Source organism: Plecotus auritus, assembly GCF_963455305.1.
Source record: "Plecotus auritus genome assembly, chromosome: 10".
Taxonomy (NCBI): Eukaryota; Metazoa; Chordata; class Mammalia; order Chiroptera; family Vespertilionidae; genus Plecotus; species Plecotus auritus.
In genome coordinates, this window is record NC_137785.1 from 45,157,178 (window position 1) to 45,177,920 (window position 20,743).

At 45.4% G+C, this 20,743-nt stretch overlaps 1 protein-coding gene and 1 long non-coding RNA gene across 4 annotated transcripts in view; one reads left to right on the forward strand and one right to left on the reverse strand.

Moving 5' to 3' along the window:
* Positions 1 to 6,454, forward strand: part of LOC308236413 — a 29,062-nt gene extending 22,608 nt beyond the window's left edge. Inside the window, exons 2-3 of the long non-coding RNA XR_013959280.1 lie at positions 3 to 73; positions 6,147 to 6,454. This is a non-coding gene — a long non-coding RNA (uncharacterized lncRNA). The remainder of the gene's footprint in view (positions 1 to 2; positions 74 to 6,146) is intronic.
* The window catches only part of ZFHX3 (zinc finger homeobox 3), a 974,639-nt gene that overhangs the window by 409,038 nt on the left and 544,858 nt on the right, over positions 1 to 20,743 (reverse strand). For all 3 annotated transcript variants that reach the window (XM_080646078.1, XM_080646081.1, XM_080646079.1), the window contains one exon: positions 2,479 to 2,572. The gene's annotated coding sequence lies outside the window, so the exon portion shown is untranslated. The remainder of the gene's footprint in view (positions 1 to 2,478; positions 2,573 to 20,743) is intronic.

The window sequence follows — 20,743 nt, forward strand, 5'->3', positions numbered from 1 at the left end:
AGATATATGGATCTCATCGTCACTGCAGAAAGTAACAGATCTCTTCCAAGTCAGCCAGCTCTATGACCACAAGGTTGGTAAGATGCCTACATAAAACCGTGGGTGGGTGGGGGGGAAAATAGGAAATGGCAGATGTCCGCTGAGATGAGAGGTCTTTATCCATCCAACCATCCATCCATCCATCCGTCCATCTGTCCGTCCGTCCATCCGTCCATCCATCCATCCATCCGTCCATCTATCCAATCAACCATCTATTCACCCACCCCTTCCTGTTAGCTAAGCTTTTCCTAAGTGTCAGGAACCATGCACTGAGTCTATGGCATTAGGATATTGATATCAAAATGGTCACAGCAGCTACCACACCTCTGTTTGGGCTCAGATGCAATGAGGACATATAATTGTTTAGGGGGCAAATGATACCCACATCTGTCCCGTGATCACATCCACATAGGCAGTAATTCAACTGTAGCCACCTTATGCTCAATGGCCAGGATCATGCCTTTTTATGAGTCATTGTAAAGCTCCAAGTGCATTGACATATACTTCATAAATGCTAAATAATAACCAGCCAGTGAACCTAAAAGTATTGGATTCTGTATCCGAGACATTAAATCCAAGTTATGCTGTTCTAGAAGCAAGGCAAACAAATAAATCAACCCCAAATCAAATAAAGCCCGCATCCATCCCGGCCAGCACGGTGTTGTCTGGAATGCTCTTTATGGGTGAGTGGTTCTCTCATGACGGGGCACTTGTTAGTGCTTCACCTGACACAGCGCCTTGCCTGTGATTTGGGAGGAGAGTTTCACATCTGACCCACAGCAGACAACAGTGATACCATGTTCTTAAAACTCGGATTCTCTTTACTTGATGCCAGAAAATAAAATCTGCTGAGGCTCTGGAGACGAGGGACAGTCACTCCACAGAACAATTAGATTGATCCTGGCAGGGAGTCCCTGTTGGCAATCCTGGGAGACCCTGTTGTATTTCAAAGCTAGGATTTCGTTTTCCTTTAAGATGCCAGTCACTTCGAGGTACTTGTGGTCCCTTGAGAGTTTAGGTACATAATCTAGAAAGCCTGAATGCCCCCTGTCCTGCACTGGCCACTGACTTGGCCCACAGCACTGTCTGGGTGCTTTCCTGATCCCCAGTCCAGACTCTTGAGCACAGTCTGGTGCCAGGTGACCGGGGGTCTCTGGGTATGGCCCCTTCTCCCTAGGAGTCTGCCATCTTGGTTCCACAGACATAGTTTATCTCCATCTGCATCACTTTAGTCATTTCAAGGTGATGACACCCTTGGGAGCAAAGCCCAACCCTCCATAGCAGAAGACTGACAGCAAAGCCGATTGCACATGAGGAGGCGATGACGGGGACATCTCCGGGAGCCACACAGACTGACGAGGTCACATTTAGAACAGAGTGTACAGGAAAGTCTATCCTTCGGTGGGTTTTTCCAAAAGGATTTCACTCTCATTCAGTGGCAGCCAAGGGGAAGCGCGCCAAGGAGCCCAGGCCAGGTGCCTAGATCTGGCCAAGGAAGTGTGGAGTGGAGGACGGAGCCAGCGGGGAAGGTACGAAGCCAAGAAATGAAAGGTGAAACAGCCACCAGAGTTAAATTTTCTGCGAATACAAGTGATTCTGGCCAGTGCTTGCCTGGCCCAGACCGAGCGCCTCACAACTCACAGTACATGTGAACAGAAGGACGCTACTGATGCTTAGGGGGTGGTTCTCAGAGAGCATAGTGCCGTGGTCGGCAAACTGCGGCTCGCGAGCCACATGCGGCTCTTTGGCCCCTTGAGTGTGGTCTTACACCAAATACCACGGCCTGGGCTAGTCTGTTTTGAAGAAGTGGCGTTAGAAGAAGTTTAGGTTTAAAAAATTTGGCTCTCAGAAGAAATTTCAATCGTTGTACTGTTGATATTTGGCTCTGTTGACTAATGAGTTTGCCGACCACTGGCATAGTGTATCCAACTCACCAGGGGAGTGTGTTAAAAAAGGCCGATTTCTGCTCCTCAAAGGCAGATTCTGACTGGGCAGTTCTGGGCAGGGGCGTGGGAAGGCACATTTTAGCAAGCACTGCCCATCATTCTGTGGAAGGCATATGGCTCTAAATCAGTATTTTTCGATCTTTATGCGAGTGCAATATTAAAGAGTTTGGGGAAACACCTTGAAAATAATCCAGTGCAAGTTCCTCCTCTTGCAGATGAAGAACCTGAGGAGTTAAGTCACTCCCCAGTTACAAGCAGAAAGGTAGGCCTAGAAGCAGAAAGTAGTCATAGTACCATTCATTTCACTATGCTGCGTGGTCAGGTGACTCTCCTCCCCTTCAAGTCCTGTCGGACATATGCGCACTTACGCAGAAACTAGAACACGTCTGGATTATTTTAGTAATTTTTAAATCCTTTGCAACAATTGGCAAGAGCTTCAATGTTGCCAGAGCAAACATTAGGAAAAATGAGCTCAGAAAGAAACAGTACTCACCCTCTCTAAAAATCAGTGGTGAAGACGAAGATAGCAGGGACTCAAAGTTGTGTTCCAAAAAGACCCACGATGCCTGGGTCCCCCAAATCAGTGCCTAGGATAAAGCGAAAAGTAAACAGTTGCAAGAAATTGTATATATTCCTGATGCTGCATTAAAAAAAAAAAAAAAAGAAATACTTTTCACAAGCCGTGCTAGGATCAAATCAGAGTGAATGTCATAATTATGCTCATCACCTTTAGGTCACTTCCTCACTTTGCTTTGTGTGGCCACGGTCGGTCAGTTTAATCAAAAAGTTCTGTGTCTCAGCAAATTCCGGAGGTATCCTGACGAAGACCATTGGGAGATGGGCCCATAGTTGTTAGAGGACGCCCCGCCCCCGCCACCCCCCGAGATGGGCTACATGGCTCTGAGAACCTCTGACTCACTTGTGTTTTGGTTCTTCTCTGTATGTAAGAAAGTGAAAACCGAGTAGGCCCTCATTTGAAATGAATGGGAAATCAGAGAAGAAATGCGAAGAATAGTGACTACATCTGCATGATGTAAGTGGGTTTGTCCTCATTGATTGACTAATTCATTTGTTCAAGAAATATTTATAAAGTCCTTCTATATTCCAGGCAGCTGTTCTGCTCAGTAACGGATTTGGTTTTACCAAATGTGAACCTGATTGGCTAGAAGGAGGCTATCCACCCACCATGGGTTACCCTCATTATGTAGTAGGAAGTCCATAGTCTAAGAGTCTTGTGCGTTGTAGAGGCAGAACAATCAACTGGGAGTCAGGTGGCCAGGTTCAAGTTCTAGTTGACTTTCGGCTAAAGCAAGTTCTCAACCTCAACACTTTTGAGATTCGGGGCTAAGTAATTCCCTGTTGTGGGAGTGGGGCACACTAACCAGTATATTGTAGGATATTTAACAGCATCCCTGGTCTCTACCCCCTAGATGCCATTAGCATCTCCCACTTCCATATTTGTGTCAACCACATATGTCTCCAGATATTGCCAAATGTCCTCTGTATGGTGGGGATGGGGGGGGGGGGCAAAATGTTCCCAGTTGAGAATGACTGGATTAGAGGAATAACTACAATTTTGAGCACCCATTAGGGCACTGTGCTGGGGTTCTATATACATCATCACATTCAATCTTGACATCAGCTTTCCAAAGTCAGCACCATCATTCCCACTTTACAGCTGAAGAAACTGAGGTCCACAGAGGTTAAGAAAAACACCCCATATTACATAACTGGTAAGTGTTAGAGGAGGTTTAAACCCAGAATTATTGAACCTTGAGACTCAAGTTCATTGTTTCTCACTTTTTTTCTTTTGCTCTGAGGTATTTTAAGCATTCACAAAAGTACAGAGAATAATCTAATAAAGACCCATGTACTTAGCACCCCAATTTGAAAATGCTAATATTTTTGCCATATTTGCTTTATATTGTTGGCAATAAAATGCTGCAAATACAGATGACTCTCCTTTTAATACTTTCCCACTCCTGTTCCTCTCACTTTCTTCCCCCAAATAACCATTCTATTGAAGCTCCTGCCTGGGGAAAAAATTGGCACTTTTCTTTCATGCATGTATGTTCACAAACAATATATAACACTCTGAAAAATGCACACAAGAGTACAACATGCTTCTGCAGTTTGCATTTTTCACTCAATGTTATGTCAGCTTTTCTAGTTTGAAACTATAGTTTTAATTCTTTTATTTTAATGACTGTGTTGTAATAAACCATTCCCCTTTTGGTGGACATTTACTTTGTCTCCCATTTTCACGATCACAAGTCACCCTGCCGGGAACATGGCTGTGTGCATGTCTATACACACGTGTGTGGGCATTTCTCCAGGACATTCAGCTGGAGGTGGGGCTGCTGGGTTGCAGGATATACATGTCTTCAGCCTTATTAAATATTGCCATCTCATTCTCCAAAATGACTGCACTAAATTATACTCCCTCCAACAGATTATAAGAGTTTTCATTTCTTCACATCCCTGCCAACGCTTGGTATTTTCAAACCCAGTCTGATTGGGTTGAAATAGCATATAATTATTGTTTCAAAATCCTGTGTTCTTAACTGCTACGCTTACTGTCTACACACCTGGAAGCTTTGGTTATGTAAAATGAAGGAAATGTCTTTGCCTATTTCTTGTAGTAGCAATAAATCCTTCTAGTATAATGTGTGCACGTAGTTGGTAAATATCAAGTACCACTTTTGTACATTGTTGGTGGTGGGAGAGTATATTCTATAGTTTCTGTAGCAGGCAATTTGACAAAATCGATCGAAATTTCAAATGCACATATATTTTCTTTTAACTTAAAAAATAATCTCAAAATTCTGAAAAAGTTACAAAAATAGTGAAAAGTATCCCTGTAACCCATTGGGAGAATGTTACTACTGTATCACATCTGCATTACATTTCTCAGTCTCTCTTCCTCTCTTCCTCCCCCTCTGTCTCTGTGTATATATACATATCGGTATATTTTCCCAATGACTTTACTTCTTTTATTTAACCATAGAAAAGATGTCAAAGTCAGGAAATTAACACCAACATAATATTATTATCTAATCTACACATCTTATTAAAATGTATCCACAGTCCGACTAATGTTCTTCATTCTAGAAAAAAGAAATATTTTTCACCTTCTCGGATGGAATCTAAAATTATTTGTTGCCCCTAGTTGCCATGCCTCTATCTCTGTTAGCATGTAATTCTTCAGTCTGTTGTGTCTGTTAGGACCTTGGTATTTTTGGAGAGTGCTGGCCAGTTAATTATTTGTAGAATATCCCTAATTTTGGGTTGTCTGCTGTTTCCTCATGACTAGATACAGGTTGTACTTTTTTGGCAAAAACACCACCCAAGTGATGCTGTTTCCTTCTCAGCGCATCACATAAGTACATGCTGCATGCCGCCCCCTGTCATTCATTGGTGGTGATGTTTTGATCACTTAGTTATGGTGGTGTCTGCCAGGTTCCTATTTCCCTTTGGTAATTAACAAGCCTCCTTTGGGGAGATGTTGAAGACTATGGGAACATCCTATTTCTATCAGTCTAGAGACTCAACTCCTCGCCCCCCCCCGCCCCCGCGCCCCCAGCCCTTGGCAACCACCCTTATTCTCTGCTTCTATGGGTTTGACTCTTAAGATTCCTCACATGAGTGGAAACATGCAGCATTGTCCTTCTGTGACTGGCTTACTGCACTGAGCATCATGTTCATCTCACATATGGCAGGGTTTTCTTCTTTCTAAAGGCTAAGTGTTATCCCATTGTATGTATTTACCACATTTTTTCTATTCATCCAGCCGTCAATAGATATATAAGTTGTTTCCACATCTTGATTATTGGGAATAGTGCTTCAATGAGCATGGGAACGCTAATATATTTCTGAAATCCTGATTTAAATTCTTTTGGATAATTATACCTAGAAGTAGGATTTCTAGGTCATATATAGTAGTTACATTTTCACTTCTTTGAGCAACCTCTATACTGCTTTCCACTGGGACTGCACCACTCGGCATTCCCACCAACCGTGCACAAGGCTTCCAGTTTCTCCACATCTTCCCAAAGCTTGTTGTCAAGCTATAATTCTGATCATCACCGAATTTTAGAGCTCGAAGGGTCCTCAGAGATACCTAATCCATGTCTCTCTCTCTTTTTTTTTTGATGACCATAGAGATCAAGATGTCACTCGAGACAAAGCGGTGGCCCAAGATGGCATAGTCAACCAGAGCAAATTTCACCCTCGAACCTCAGGGGCGGGATTGTGGTAGATTATAAATGACCAGAAATTTCCCATAGCTCCTCCCATCACAAGGATGACTCTGTGTCCCCTTTCCCTGAAGGCTGTAGCCCCTCCCATCACAAGGATGACTCTGTGTCCCCTTTCCCTGAAGGCTGTAGCCCCTCCCATCACAAGGATGACTCTGTGTCCCCTTTCCCTGAAGACTGTAGCCCCTCCCATCACAAGGATGACTCTGTGTCCCCTTTCCCTGAAGGCTGTAGCCCCTCCCATCACAAGGATGACTCTGTGTTTCTATTCCCTGAAGGCTGTAGCCCCTCCCATCACAAGGATGACTCTGTCTCCTCATTCCCTGAAGGCTGTAGCCCCTCCCATCACAAGGATGACTCTGTGTGTCCCCTTTCCCTGAAGGCTGTAGCCCCTCCCATCACAAGGATGACTCTGTGTCCCCTTTCCCTGAAGACTGTAGCCCCTCCCATCACAAGGATGACTCTGTGTCCCCTTTCCCTGAAGGCTGTAGCCCCTCCCATCACAAGGATGACTCTGTGTCCCCTTTCCCTGAAGGCTGTAGCCCCTCCCATCACAAGGATGACTGTGTGTCCCCTTTCCCTGAAGGCTGTAGCCCCTCCCATCACAAGGATGACTCTGTGTCCCCTTTCCCTGAAGGCTGTAGCCCCTCCCATCACAAGGATGACTCTGCCTCCTCATTCCCTGAAGGCTGTAGCCCCTCCCATCACAAGGATGATTCTGTGTCCCCATTCCCTGAAGGCTGTAGCCCCTCCCATCACAAGGATGACTCTGTGTCCCCTTTCCCTGAAGGCTGTAGCCCCTCCCATCACAAGGATGACTCTGTGTCCCCATTCCCTGAAGGCTGTAGCCCCTCCCATCACAAGGATGACTCTGTCTCCTCATTCCCTGAAGGCTGTGGAAGTGAGGTCACGTGCGATCTGAGCCTTGGCCTCAAGGAGCTCTGCAGCTTCGGCCTCTGCCCTCTTGAGTGCGGCTGCCACGTGAAAAGGCTTGGATGGGCCTGTGGGGGGAGAGACCACATGGAGTGGAGACCAGAAGTCCCAGTGGAGGCCAACTGCAGGACACGTGAGTGACACACCTCTTCCCAGATCATCCAGTTCCGGCCACGTCACTAGCAGACCACAGAAATCAATGGAGTTGGTCCAGAGCAGAAGAGCCTAGCTGTCCAGTCCCTCCATGGAACCATGAGCTAAGTAACACATGCTGGATGTTTTAAATTGCTAGTGGTGTTTCACATGGCAAAAACTAACGGATAACAAACCCAGTGAAGGCCTCTCTTCAATGACACCACATTTATAATCCATCTCTAGAATGTCTGGGGTGACCAATTCCCCACCCATATGTAACTGATTTATGCCCCTCTGCTCCAAGGAACACCCCTGCCGAACATCCGTGTCCTCTGGAGTCAGACCACAGTTCTGTAGCAACAGCAGGCGAGACAGGCCCAGGGCCCAGGGCCCAGGGAACTGCGGGCTGCCAAGCCGCCTTGTCCCGCCTCTTCCTCCACAGACTCTAGACCCCCGTTACTGGCTACTGTTAAACTATTTCTGTAAAAATAAAAGGGAGGGCCTTAGCTGGCACTGGCTGGGAGGTGCTGAGCAGAAGGGGAAGGGAATCCGATAAAATTGAGAGCCAGGGAACGACTTTCTTAAGTCATATGACCTTAAGTTTTCACCCACCATCTCCTTTCCTCCCTCATTTCCCTTTCACGTGATTTTCGTTAATAGCATTCCCCTTTCCCGCCCCCCGCCCCCCGCCCATTCCCTCAAGGTGCCCACTTCCATTTCCAGAAATAAATTAAGGGTTTCTTGGTTCTCATTAAATTTTATGCCTCATCCTCCACTCCTTCCCCAGCCTTTTAACTTTAGGCATCTTTTTCTTTTTTTTCTTTTACAATTTCCCTAACTGCCCTCATGCAGGTGACTCTAGAAATACGAGGCTCCTGACAAAAGTCCCAAGGTTCTCCAAATCAGCATCTTCAAAAGTTCTGGCACGTCTTTTACTAGGAGGCCCAGTGCACATGGCGAAGGAAGAACCTGCTTTGGAGACAAAGGTAGAATCAGTGGAGGACCCAGGCATCCCGAGGGAGGAGAAGCTGAGGGGACACAATGAGCTGGCTCAGCATGGCCTCTGACCCCTCCTCCCGGGACTAGTTCCCTGGCTCCTCTCGTGGTGCCCGGCACAGCTTTCAGAATTCCATCCCCGAAGCACACAATGCTGTTCTGTGATGGTGAGTGTCCTCACGGGACGCTTGGAATACATGCAGGTGGTCTGACCACGCAGGTTGGAGGAAAGCGGTTTTGGCTAGTCCCACCAGCCTGTGGGGTATTTGGTACTTTTGGGAGGTTCTTTAGAAGCCAGAGAAGGAAATCTCTGTGCTATCACCCTGGAAGGTCTGGTTTGTGACCGCATCAGTGCTCTCGAGTTTCCCTGCTGGTGGCCTGTCCCACATGCAGAGCATCCACTTTAAGTGAAGTTTCTGGGCACTTGTACAGACGTGGCTGCAGTGACTTGAAGCATCCTGACTGGAGGCGGAAGGCATAGTTCTGGTCCCGGTCCGCATGGGAATTGGTGCTCGCAGGCCAAGCACACAGGGCCCGACAGGAAAGCAAGAGTTCTCCAGGACCGCGACACAAATGGAAACAGCCTCTGGTGTGGGTGTCACGTGGGCCACATCATCTGCCAGCAGGAAGTTCCCAAACCTGCCGACTGTCTCCTTGCTCACGGGGTGGAGGAAGCATGGCCATCCAGGAGTCAATTCTGAAAATAAACCGCTCGCTCTATAGAGCAAAGAGACGGATGCTTTTCAAGAGAAACATGTCGCATTTATCAAAATGTGACAGGGCAGTGATTCCAAATGCAAATGCAACCTTTAGGTGCTACAGGCCAACACCATGCTCACAGCTGAGCTCGTCTGCCTGTGGCCAGCTGCACCCAGGAGGCAGCTCGGGCTGGGTCTGTTCTGAATCCGGTGTGTTTAGGAGCCCGTGAAAAATTCTGCATTTTTAGTTTTTCGGTTTAGGGAAAATGTAACGACTATACATGTTAAAGAATGGCTGTATCTTTCCTTTTCTGAAGCACGCTTACATGCGTGGTAGTATCTCCAGTTTCCTCTTTGAGATTCAAGAAATATATGAAGAACTACAAGGTGCCAGGTATCAGGAGGGGTGTGATTACCTAGGAAGTTTCGCAATGCTTCTGTGAAGGAGGATATTCATCTGTGTGTCCCCACCTTACGGATGCGAAGACAGACTCCAAGCACTGAAGGGGCTCGGCCGTGATGACTTGGTTACTGAGACTCGAACCCAGGGATCTGGAGTGCGGTCCTAGGATACGTCCGGGACACCTTGCAGTCGAGTGCATAGTAATAAAAGAACAAAAACATGGGTTGTGGCTTGACTGCATTGTTTTGTGAGAGATGTAGAAGCCTGGTGGAGCTGAAGAGAGGAAAATATCGATGGCAGAGAAGCTAATTGGGAATGGGGAAGGAAGGAAGGAGAAGGGGGTTCTGATCCATTTCCCACTGTATCAAGAGAACATTTATTTAATGACCATCGCTCTCCCTTCCATTTCTGTGGAACAATCATTCCCTTCTGCCAGTAGCTGGAGAGGGTCACCTTGGGTCTAGGGCACAGAGGACAAAGGGTCATCTTGCTTACTCAGGAAACAACATGCTTCCCCACGACCCCCCCCCCCCCCACCACACACACACACACACTTGGGTGGGTTTCACGATTCGGACCAGGTTTGGGAGGAGCGGGGTTTGGACAGGCGGAGTAGTCCTTGGTGATGGCCAACCAGGCTCAGATCCACATTTACCTAAAATACCAGGCTTGAAAACGGGACGTTCACTAAAATGTGCAGCTTTCTCACATTCAGTGGACAAGCCTGGCTGACATGGGAAGGCAGCTTCACTGCGACGGGGTGCTGCTGGTCCCTCCTGAGCCCGGGCCACCTGCCATGACACCTTCACGTCTGGCATCCTTCTACCCGACAAAGATCGCCGTCGGAGGGTGTGGTCCTTCCTGGGGCTCGAAGGGCGGTTGGGCTAGACCCGCAGGAGCAGACCCATGTCGCCCCCAGTAGATTCTGAAAGAGTCGGCATTGCTGTTTCCATGTATCTTTAAGCAATTTTCATCAAGTGGAGTTTTTCCTCATTTGATTTTTGCCTGAGTTTTATTTTTCACTATAGAAGTAATTAAGAGCCACAAGGAAGGGTATTTAGTTTTTCAATTCATGAAGTCCCCTCATCATCACCTCTGAGGGTATCTGTTGATAAAGATGGACAGTAATATTAGCTCTATTATTGACCTCCACTACACTTGGGAGATTTCAGAAGACTTGGTTTATTGGATATTTTTATCTCCTTAAGTCTACGGTGATTGTTAGGAAGACAAGAAGAAACAGGTTGGGCAGGAGTTATTTTCCACAATAAATGACACCGGAATCTGTCATTTTCCCAAGACTTGCATTTCTGAAGAAGTCCGGTATGGGAATGAAACTTGGCCTGCAGTTGGCTTTGCTTGAGCACAGTCATTCCCTTAGAGAGGAAGTTCCATGCACTGCAGAGTTTGGGGGCAGATGCTTAGAACACGCCCGTTATTTCCCTATTTGATCCTTTGTGAATATAAAGAACAGCACCGAATGCAGTGCTGAGTGCATGGCAGGGGAGAGAGAAGGGTGTGTGGTTGCCCAGTTACCCAATCAGAATCACTTCCCCACACCCTTCCCACAGGAGGCTGACATTTAGACAAACGCGTTCTCAGCCACCGGCGCGGCGCCTGACGCAGGGTGCAGCTCTGAAAGGCTCTGGCATCTGTTTTGTCTTGCCTCATGCCCACATACTGGGGCTGCTTGTTTTCATCCAATAGCAATTAGCACCGTGCAAATGCCTTGTGCCCTGTGCTAATTCAGAAGAATAAGCATGTCACACTCTGCCAAGAATTACAGCTAATCACAGAGGGCTCCAGGCACACCTGCCCTTTGATTAGGCTTTTGTTTTAAAATGAGGGGTTGGTGCAACCCGAAACACTGCATTCTCCCCTGGCTTAGGGATAACCATGGAGACGCCGGGGAGGCCCAGCGTGTGGCCTGGTTGCCAGCCATGAAGATACAAACAAGGACAGATTGAGGCAGAGAACCCAGATTGAGGCAGCCACTTCCGGTGGGGCAACTGCAAGCAGGGTGGGTCCAGGGAATTCTCCAAGAATGTGCAGAAGCAGGGCTGTGAGCAGTGCCCGGCCCTGGAGAATGTTTAGAAAGTACTGCAAACACAACGTGTGGGAGTGAAGACCTGGGCTGGCTCTACTTTTGGGGTGAAAAGCTCTTTGGTCATTTTTTTTGCCCAAATTGTTAGCCAGGTGATCCCTACTATTCATTAATAATTAGTCTAACCGTTTTAAATTCATTTTAGAGAGGGAGAGAGAGGGAGAGAGAGAAAGAAACATCAATGATGAAAGAGAATCATTGATTGGCTGCCTCCTGCACACCCCCTACTGGGGATGGAGCCCGAAATCCGGGCATGTGCCCTGACCAGGAATTGAACCATGACCTCTTGATTCATACATAGGTTGATGCTCAACCACTGAGCCATACCAGCTGGGCAATAATTAGCCTATTCTTTACTGACCTGATATACTATCCTTATTTCATGCTCTTGGTCTCTTTCTGGATTCTACCTAGATTTTATCCATCTGTCTATTTCTTTAGCTACACCAAATTACCTTAATTATTGCTTCTTCTTAATATTTTTGATAATCTGATTAGGCTAATTCACTCCATTACTATTCTTACCCCCCTCCCTGAAATATCCTAGCCAGTATGTATGTATGTATGTATATGAAATCTTTCCACAATAATTACTAGTATCATTTTCTTAATTTTCTCTACACTCCCCAAATAAAATGAATCAAACAGGAATGCTATTAAATATGATCTTTGCTGAGTATTTTTGATAGATACCTTTTATTGAGTTAAGAAACTGAATATGCCTAGGTTGCTAAGAATTTCTATAGTGAATGTGAATTTAATAGAATAATTTCTCTCTATCATTTAAAACGTTCATATGGTGTTATTCCTTTTATCTGTTAACACGGTAGTTCATATCACTTTATTTTCTGAGTGTGAATCATTTCTGCACTCCTAAAATAAACTTCTTTATTAATATGAATTTTTATATTTCATATAATACTGACCTCAGTAGTATATAATTAGAATAGGTCAGAGATGCACAAAATACCATGTATCTTAAAGGAAGGATACTACAGAAACTGAGAAATTGGTGAAATCATATAATGTAATTTTGGGTTTTTGAATTTTTTAAATTCAACATAATGGTCTGATCCCTAAGTGAGTGATTAGGCCACATAAGATTTTTGGTTTGTTTTACTAAAAAAAAAAAAAAATAACAACTTGCTAAGGGCTTGACAGACACTTAAGTTGAGTTAGGAAACACTGTTGGTACAATCTTAGCATTTTAATCATGATGAATCTAAGGGCTGACGAACTGCATGTTGATGTCCTTGTTTTCTGTCTAATGAAAATATTTAATTTTCAGAATGAACTGCAAGTCACCCCAGATTTACTTAACACCAACCTTGCTGGGGATGATGAATCATTCTCAAGGGCAGCACTGTGGCTCAGTCCCTGAGGAAAGCCACTCTTTGCCCTTCAGCTCTAGGCGACATCCTATTTGTCTTTCCTCCTGGGTACATGACATCTTTAGTAAGATCCCAAAGTATGATAATGTTTTCCTTAGGGTCCACCATTTATAGAGAAAAATAACTCCCCAAATTGTAGGATGAATGAAATTTTCACAACTTCCTTCACTCTTTTCTTGTCACCCCATGAAAGCATTTCTGTCTGGAGGTCACCTATGTGCCCAATAGAAGATGGGGAAACAATTATTCAAGATTTTCTGACTCATCCTATTTTAAATTCATCTACAGTGATTTCATTTTGGGTGGTGGGCACACAGTGTAATATACACATTTTGTGACATAAAAATCTACATCTGAAACCAATATGATCCTATTAACCAATATCACCCCAATAAATGTAATAAAAAAGTTCATCTTCCCTGCTTATAAGGAAACAGAGATGTGTCCTTCAATTTTTGTGTCCTTTAAGGAAGCACCTTGGTTGCTTTATTCTTTTCTGTTGATTTGATAAATGATCATTTAAACCCAAGGAAGATGTTTCTCACTCTGAATCATGATAAAGGTATATATCTCGATGCTCTACTTAGTTAAAATCAGGTGTTTGTTGTTCTTGGAAATCTCCTGTGGAGCAACTTGGTCATTATCATGTTGGAATTATAGTCTCAGACAGTCAAAATAGTGAGTCAATCCCTGCATGCTTGCTTTTGGCAAAGTGTTCAGATTGATGGAGGAAGAAAGATGTGATTGCTTGCTCAGAGAGCAGCTGCAAAGAATTCTCATCTTCCTTCTATTTTTTTCCTACTGCTAACTGGGTGGCAAACCCACATATCTCAGTTGATTATAACACAGCTTCCTTTGCTGTCTTAACTCTCCTGTCTATACATCTCATTCATAATCGTTACAAATTAGGATGCTAGTCATCTTACCTTACAGATTTCTTTGCTTACCTTAGAGTTAATATATTTTGCAAAAATTTTAAACTAGGACAGAAGTTGTAATCCCAATGGACCCGTCAAAGGTATTGGTTTTTCCCTTCAAGGAGTTTTCAGAGAACTGAGTTCCATAAAGTAATTATGTTCTTGTTACCAGACTTCCAAAGATGCATATATCTGCCAGATATAAGCCTATTGGGTTTTATTCTACTTGGAGTCAGCAGTATACAATGTATTTATAGTTTATCACATATTAGTGATCTGAAAGTGATATACTATGTTATAAGGGAGAAAAGGAAGAGCTCATATGCAATGGGACATCTTATCTTTTACATTGAGAAAATAATTTTGAGATAAAGTAATGAGGAGTCCAATGGAAATTACTACTGAACTCTCAAAGACACCACCACAATTCTTTTGTTGCTACATTGCTCTTTTTTTTTTTTCCTAAATATATTTTTCATTGATTTCAGAGAGGAAGGAAGAAGGAGAGAGATAAACATAAATGATGAAAGAGAATAATTGGTAGGCTGTCTCCTGCATGCCCCCCATAGAGGATTGAGCCCGTAACCAGGGCATGTACCCTGACCAGGGATCAAACCTTGACCTCCTGAGTCATAGGTCAGTGCTCAACCCCTGAGCTACACTGGGCTACACTGGCTGGGCATGTTGCTACACCTCTCATAGGACAGAGCAAAGGCAGCCAAGATCTTTTCATTCATGTGGTTTGGGGATCTTCTCCACAGGGGCATTATTCCTTGTAGTTAGAAACTTAGAAGCCATTTCTCAAGCAGAACAGACTCAAGGCATGAAGCTGCTTAAAGGAGGTTGCATGAAATATTAACCCAGCTCCTCTCAGAACAGAGTCCTGCAGCAGATCCAAAGGAGCAATCACCAGCTCCACAAATAAGAGACCGCAGCTACTTACAAAGTAGCTAAGATGCTTCCGTCATCTACTGATAACAACTACACAGGTTGGAAAGGTTTGTGAAACACGTTAATCAGAATTTATGAATATCAGGGCATGGGGAGCTGAAGAGGCAGCCTACCTGACTAACTGGCCTGATTTGGGGCCAGAGTTAGAGAAGCCCACTTTAGAGACAACCAGGGGAGAATCCACTGGACTCCATACACGATGCCCCAGAAATCCGCAGATCGGCCAAAATGAAACATAACGTGAAGAACGTGGTTGCAATTCTAAAGAAGATTTCTGAAGTCCATAGATTGTGGACTTTCCTTTTTCAGATGTATGCTTATAAACTAAATAACGAAATAAACTTTTCCTTTGTAATTTTTTTTTTCATCCTGGAGTTAGATTTCTTTTCCCCGGTACTGAGTGGACATTATCCTGTGTCTCCGTCGATGAGCGTTGCTCTGGCAAAGTCAAAAGGCTGTTGGATCCCCACTCTATCCTTTTTGCTGGTGATGTGTATTCTAGATTTTAGAAAGAGCTAAAACTATTTTCTTTTTTTTTTTTTTCAAGATTAAAAATTTTAACTAGTATATAGCTCAGGGTTAATATTTCTCTGCCAATCTGCATTTTACTTTTTATTTGCAATGTGGTTATTTCTTCACTTTAAGGATTTCTTTGGACTAATCTATCTCTGAAAACATTTTCATTTGTGGGCTCTCTACTGCAGGGGCATCAATTATCTTTATGTTGGATCACTTTTAGAATGCCCTCACACGGATCACGTTTTCTTTTTCTTGTCTTTTCCCCTCTGCATCATCATGATTAAGCTCTTTCTTTATATCAGAGTTTTATTTTAGCTAGTCATATTTTAGTCTCTACTATTCTAATTTATCTATGAGTTCTATAATAGTGCTTTTGTCCTCAATTGCTTTTTGCAGTCTCCATTCTCTTCTTGTTTAATGTTCTTTGAGTTCCTTTAAAAAATACATTTGGAATACATCTTTAACAATGTAGTGCAATAGCATAGGATTGCCTTCTTTTCCTTGGCTTATGTTTCCCTCCAGACTAAGTCCTTTATTTTCATGCCGTTTCATTAATTCAATACTGATTTACTGAGTACAATCTAGGTGCCAGGGACTGTTCCTGAAGCTAGGGAGAGAACCTTAGGGAAACCAAGTTCCCTACCTTCAAAAGATTGCATCCCAGATGTCAGAAAAAACACACACACACCCAAATAGATAATTAAATATTAAATAAACTTTCTCTGGAAAGGCAGATAATCAATAATTTGGGCTTTGTGGGTCACATGGTCTCTGTCTCATCTACTCAACTCTGACCGTCTTATAGACGACATGTAAACTAAAGCGTGCTGCTGGGTTCCAGTTAACGTGGATACCTGGCTCAGGACAACTCTTCACCAATGTTATTTCATCCTCTCGTTGGTATTGCTTATCTGAGGGCATTCTACCTATTTGATGACAGTGAAGTATATGGTCCTGGGTGGAGTGAGTGAAGAGACAAAAGTCTCATGGTCACTCAGCAAGAAAGGAGTGAACAAGAGCTATGAGTAATTCTACGTGAGCTGAGCCCAGTCTCCTTACACGTATTTCAAGACCAAGGGGAAAAGGCCATTTGGGTCACTTCCAGACACAGCCCAGGAATGGGCTGCTAGCATAAAAGGACAAAATTTGGAACCTGTTACTGGCTTCTCCCTGTAGCTCTCCAGGCCTGGTCCGGGGGTGACTACCACCTAATGGGGGCAAGAGACTAAGAGAACATGGACACCCGGCAGTGAAAGTCCCCTAAAGAGTGTGAGGACGGAGGAGCACTGCAAGGACACCTGCTGACTTGGTATTTCTCCTGCTGCCTGGTTTCCATTTTATGCATGAAAAGCACTTACTTTTGGCTTATTTTCCTAGGCTACTAAAATACTTTTAAAATACATTTTTAGCTCAGCCAGCGTGGCTCAGTGGTTGAGCATCAACCTATGAGCCAGGAGGTCACGGCTCGATTCCTGGTCAGGGCACAGGCCCAGGTTGTGGGCTCGATCCCCAGTGTGGGGCGTGCAGCAGGCAGCTGATCAATGATTCTCTCTCATGATTGATGTTTCTCTCTCCCTCTCCCTTCCTCTCTGAAATCAATATAAAAATATGGGAAAAATACATTTTTATCCTATGAAAAACAGTTTTTATTCATTGCAGAAACACATGTAGCTGGGCAAAGAGAAAAAAATAAAAATGATATCAAATTCCCCCTGCAGGGATAAACAATGTTAACATTTCAAGCTATGTTCTTTCAAATATTTTTCTATAAATATAAATGTATATTGAATATAAATATATATTAAATTTAAGGTAATTATATATTATGATATATAAAAACATTAAGGTGGGTTCGTATTGGATAGCTAGCACTCTGTCTGCAGCCTTTAATAAGTAATGCATGATGGGAATAACATACGTACTAGAAAACAGAACGCTCTTACATTGGTCTGTTCTGTAACCTGCTCTTCGCATTTACTAACATGTAATGAAACTTTTCCAAGACCCTAAATTTTCTTTTTAATGGTTGCATAGTATTCCATCGCACGTATGTCCCGTCACTCATTTATGACACCGAGGTGCTGCCTGCTTCGCTGAGAGGGCAACTTTGCAGCGTCACTCACTTAAAGGCTCTCTCATGGTTGGAAATTTACTTTGCCTCTGTCTTTCCAGGATTACAAATAACACTGGAATGAGTACTGTTTCACCTAAAGCTATGCATCTATTCTTTCCCTCCGTACGCATGTAGCAGTATTCTTCTTCTTCAGGAACGTATTTCACCTGGTCTGGGAAGTTGCCTTGATGTTGTGATAAAATTGTGGCTGTAGCTCTGGAGACATTCTTGTTCCCTGAGCTAGTTTGGCAGTCTGGGTGGGAGGAGGTGGCGACAGAGCGGAAAAGCATGCGAGGGCTGCTGTTTCCCCATCCGCTCTGGATTAGGATTAGGGTCCCGATGCCCTGGGAGGCAGTCCCCACCAGGCGAGGGGAGATTAGGGGATCCAGTAGAGAGGAATTGTGAGAGCCAGAAAGCCCATTGCGACTATGCCTACCTAACACCAGGAGATCTTCATTAAACCACTAAATACTAAAACTGGGCCTGAAAAAAAACATCCAAAGGGTGTCTCCAGCCAACAAAGGGCACAAAAATTCAGAGTCTGGGCTGACATTTAGTGCTTAACACACCACGACAGCATCGGGCTCCACGGGGTATGTCAGAGCAGGCATCTGACGAAACGCTCCCTGGCGTCTGGGACTCAGCCTCATGTAATAATATTCCAGAGGCCTTTGCACGAAGACCATAACTTGCTTATTTTCTGACATATGAAACCTGGGCTGATCAGGTCCGTTGGGGGAACATATACTAAGGTGGGCGGAGCTTTCCCACCTTATTCATATTTATACTTTTTATGTAAGCCCCTGCTGTTTTCCTGAGAAGTCTAGGATCCAACAGGCTCCTGGGAAATAACTATTGTAAAGTTGGCAGGTAGAAGGGGTTTTGGGCTATAGTTTTTCAAACATATTACACATATTTTCACATTATTAAAAACACACGTACAAGCACAACACCATTTCCCCAGAAGCCTTTGCAGCTGACTAGTGTCAAGCCTGGTGATTTATAAGATTGTTTGCATATATTATATTTTAAAACACATATTGCTTTTGTAAAATGTGTATTTATTAGACATTTTGGAATTCATAATATGTGCTGGGAAAGCAGCCTCTGCCTCACCGGATCTGAGACAGTCTGCCACGCAAGGCTTTCTGGGAGGGGTCACCACGCAAACACAGGGACTGAGCTGACAGCTCGTCCCTCGGCAGCTCCCATGGTCTCTCCTCCCTCTCTCTCTCTCTCTCTCTCTCTCTCACATGAACACATACCTTCTCTCCTCCTCCCATGGGTCACACCCATACAAATAAATAATGAAAACCGTAATGGAACAATAGCCACAGAAGAGTGCTTTTTTAGGAACAAGCCTGATTTTCAAAGCTGCACACAAGGCATTAGGTGAAGTAAACTCAGGAAAAGCAGGAATTCAGATTCTGTAGATTGGGCTGCCACAGATTAGGGGGGTGATTCTGGGAACCCCTGCAAAGTACGCCCCTCAGAGTTACCCAGCTGTGACTCTGAGGACAAAAGCGAGTCTGAAATCAAACATGTGGTTTATGCATGGGAGGAGGGTCCAAACCTTCACCACCTTCATCAGTCTGTGTGTGGGGGAGGGTTGGGGGTGGCTATGTGTGGGTGGGTGTGGTGTGGGGTGTATGTGAGCGTATGTGAGGGTATAGGTGGGTGTGGGTGTGAGTGTAAATGTGTGTGAATGTACATATGTGTAAGTGTATGTGAGTGGGTGTGGATATGTGTGTGTGGTGTGTGGGTGTATGGAAGTTATGTGAAGGTGTAGGTGTGTGTGGCTGTGAGTATGTGGGCATCTGTGTATGTGAGTGTATGTGCGGGTGTGGGGTGTGTGGGGTGTGAGTGGGAGCATGTGTGAGTGTGTGCATGTGTATGTGAGCCAGCACCGGGTTCATCAATGCCCAGGAAAGCAAACGCCCACGTGCACCAGGAGCTGGTCCCTCGCTCTCACGCACAGGACTGAGAACATCCCACTGAGCAGAGATGGGCGCCCCTGCCCCACGAATGCTCTGACCCCCGCTTGCTCTTAGATGCTCAAGCTCAGCGGGGAGCCCGGGAGGAGGCTGGGTCTGGCTCTTTACCAGCCTGGCTGCCCCATCTCCTGCGGGCACCACCCCAGGGAAGGAGAGAGGGGAGCAGGGCAGCCAGGGGCCCGGGGTGGAGAGTCCGGAAGGGGCTTCTGAGAGCGTCCATAATCATTTCCCTGATGGGAATCTGAGCAGGGGAGGGCAGGGCTCCCAGCCAGACCGAAAGGATGCAGCCTCCCTCCCCGCGACACTCTTCTCGGCCCTGTCCTGTTGGCTCAGGAGGGAGGATGAGCCAGGCGCCCAGACCTCCCTGCTGATGCGCACTGCCGGGCCTTCAGTGACAAGACAGACTCCGGGGGACCTGTCACTGATAACTGAAGGTGCTTTTCTTCAGCTGCGGAGAATGGAAACCTGCCTGACAAACACAAAGGCGCCGGTCCCGGAGGCTCCGCGGCCGTGCCTGCTTAGCTCCTCCACCTGCCGTCCACAGCGGAGATGGATTTCCTTCTCCTTGGCGTTATCCACCCCTGACTTCATCACCCACTGACTCAGTTTCCCTGCAGACGTCTGCGTCCCGGCCCCGGAGGCTTGCAGCCGCCGCCCCTGCAGCCATTCACAAAAGGCGGCTCCCAGAGCCAAGGTTGTGTCTGCTGTGCGTTAGGGACACATGCGGCGCGTGCATCTTCAGTAAATAACCGTCCATTTCCGCACGGATTAGTTAGAATTTCTGATGAAACTGCAGAAATGTCAGTGCGGGCTAGGAGCCTCCAATCAGAGCGTGGCTCCGTGACCCTGCTCTTTTCCAGCCCTGCTGCTATTATCTTTGAGGGGAAAAACCCGCCTTGTCTCTTGTTATACCTTTTTTATGGTCTAGGATGCTGTTAATAATGACTTTGTGTTACATAAAATAGATCCATTAATGTCGCCAGGTCCCAAAAGTACTGAATCAACCCTGCTCCTCCAAAAAGGCAGGCGGCGGTGGGGGAGCCGCAGGCGAGCGCTGCCCGGGTGCCGTGCGGCCAGAAGCAGGGAGAGGCCTGCGTCGGGCTGAACACCCCTCCAAGGGGAACAAACCAGGCGTGCAGCGTTAGCTGGGCATCTGAAGCCCCTTTAGCCCTATTCTACTTGCATTGCTGTTTCAGCCATGCATGGGCAAGGGGAGCGGGAGGCAGTTAGGCCACCCCTAGGGTGGGAACGTTCAGTGGTGACTCAAAGCAACATCTGCAGGGGAACCAGCTGTTGGTTTGCAATGTGGAGGAAGCCACCACCCAGCTTTGCACCCCATAGGCTGTAC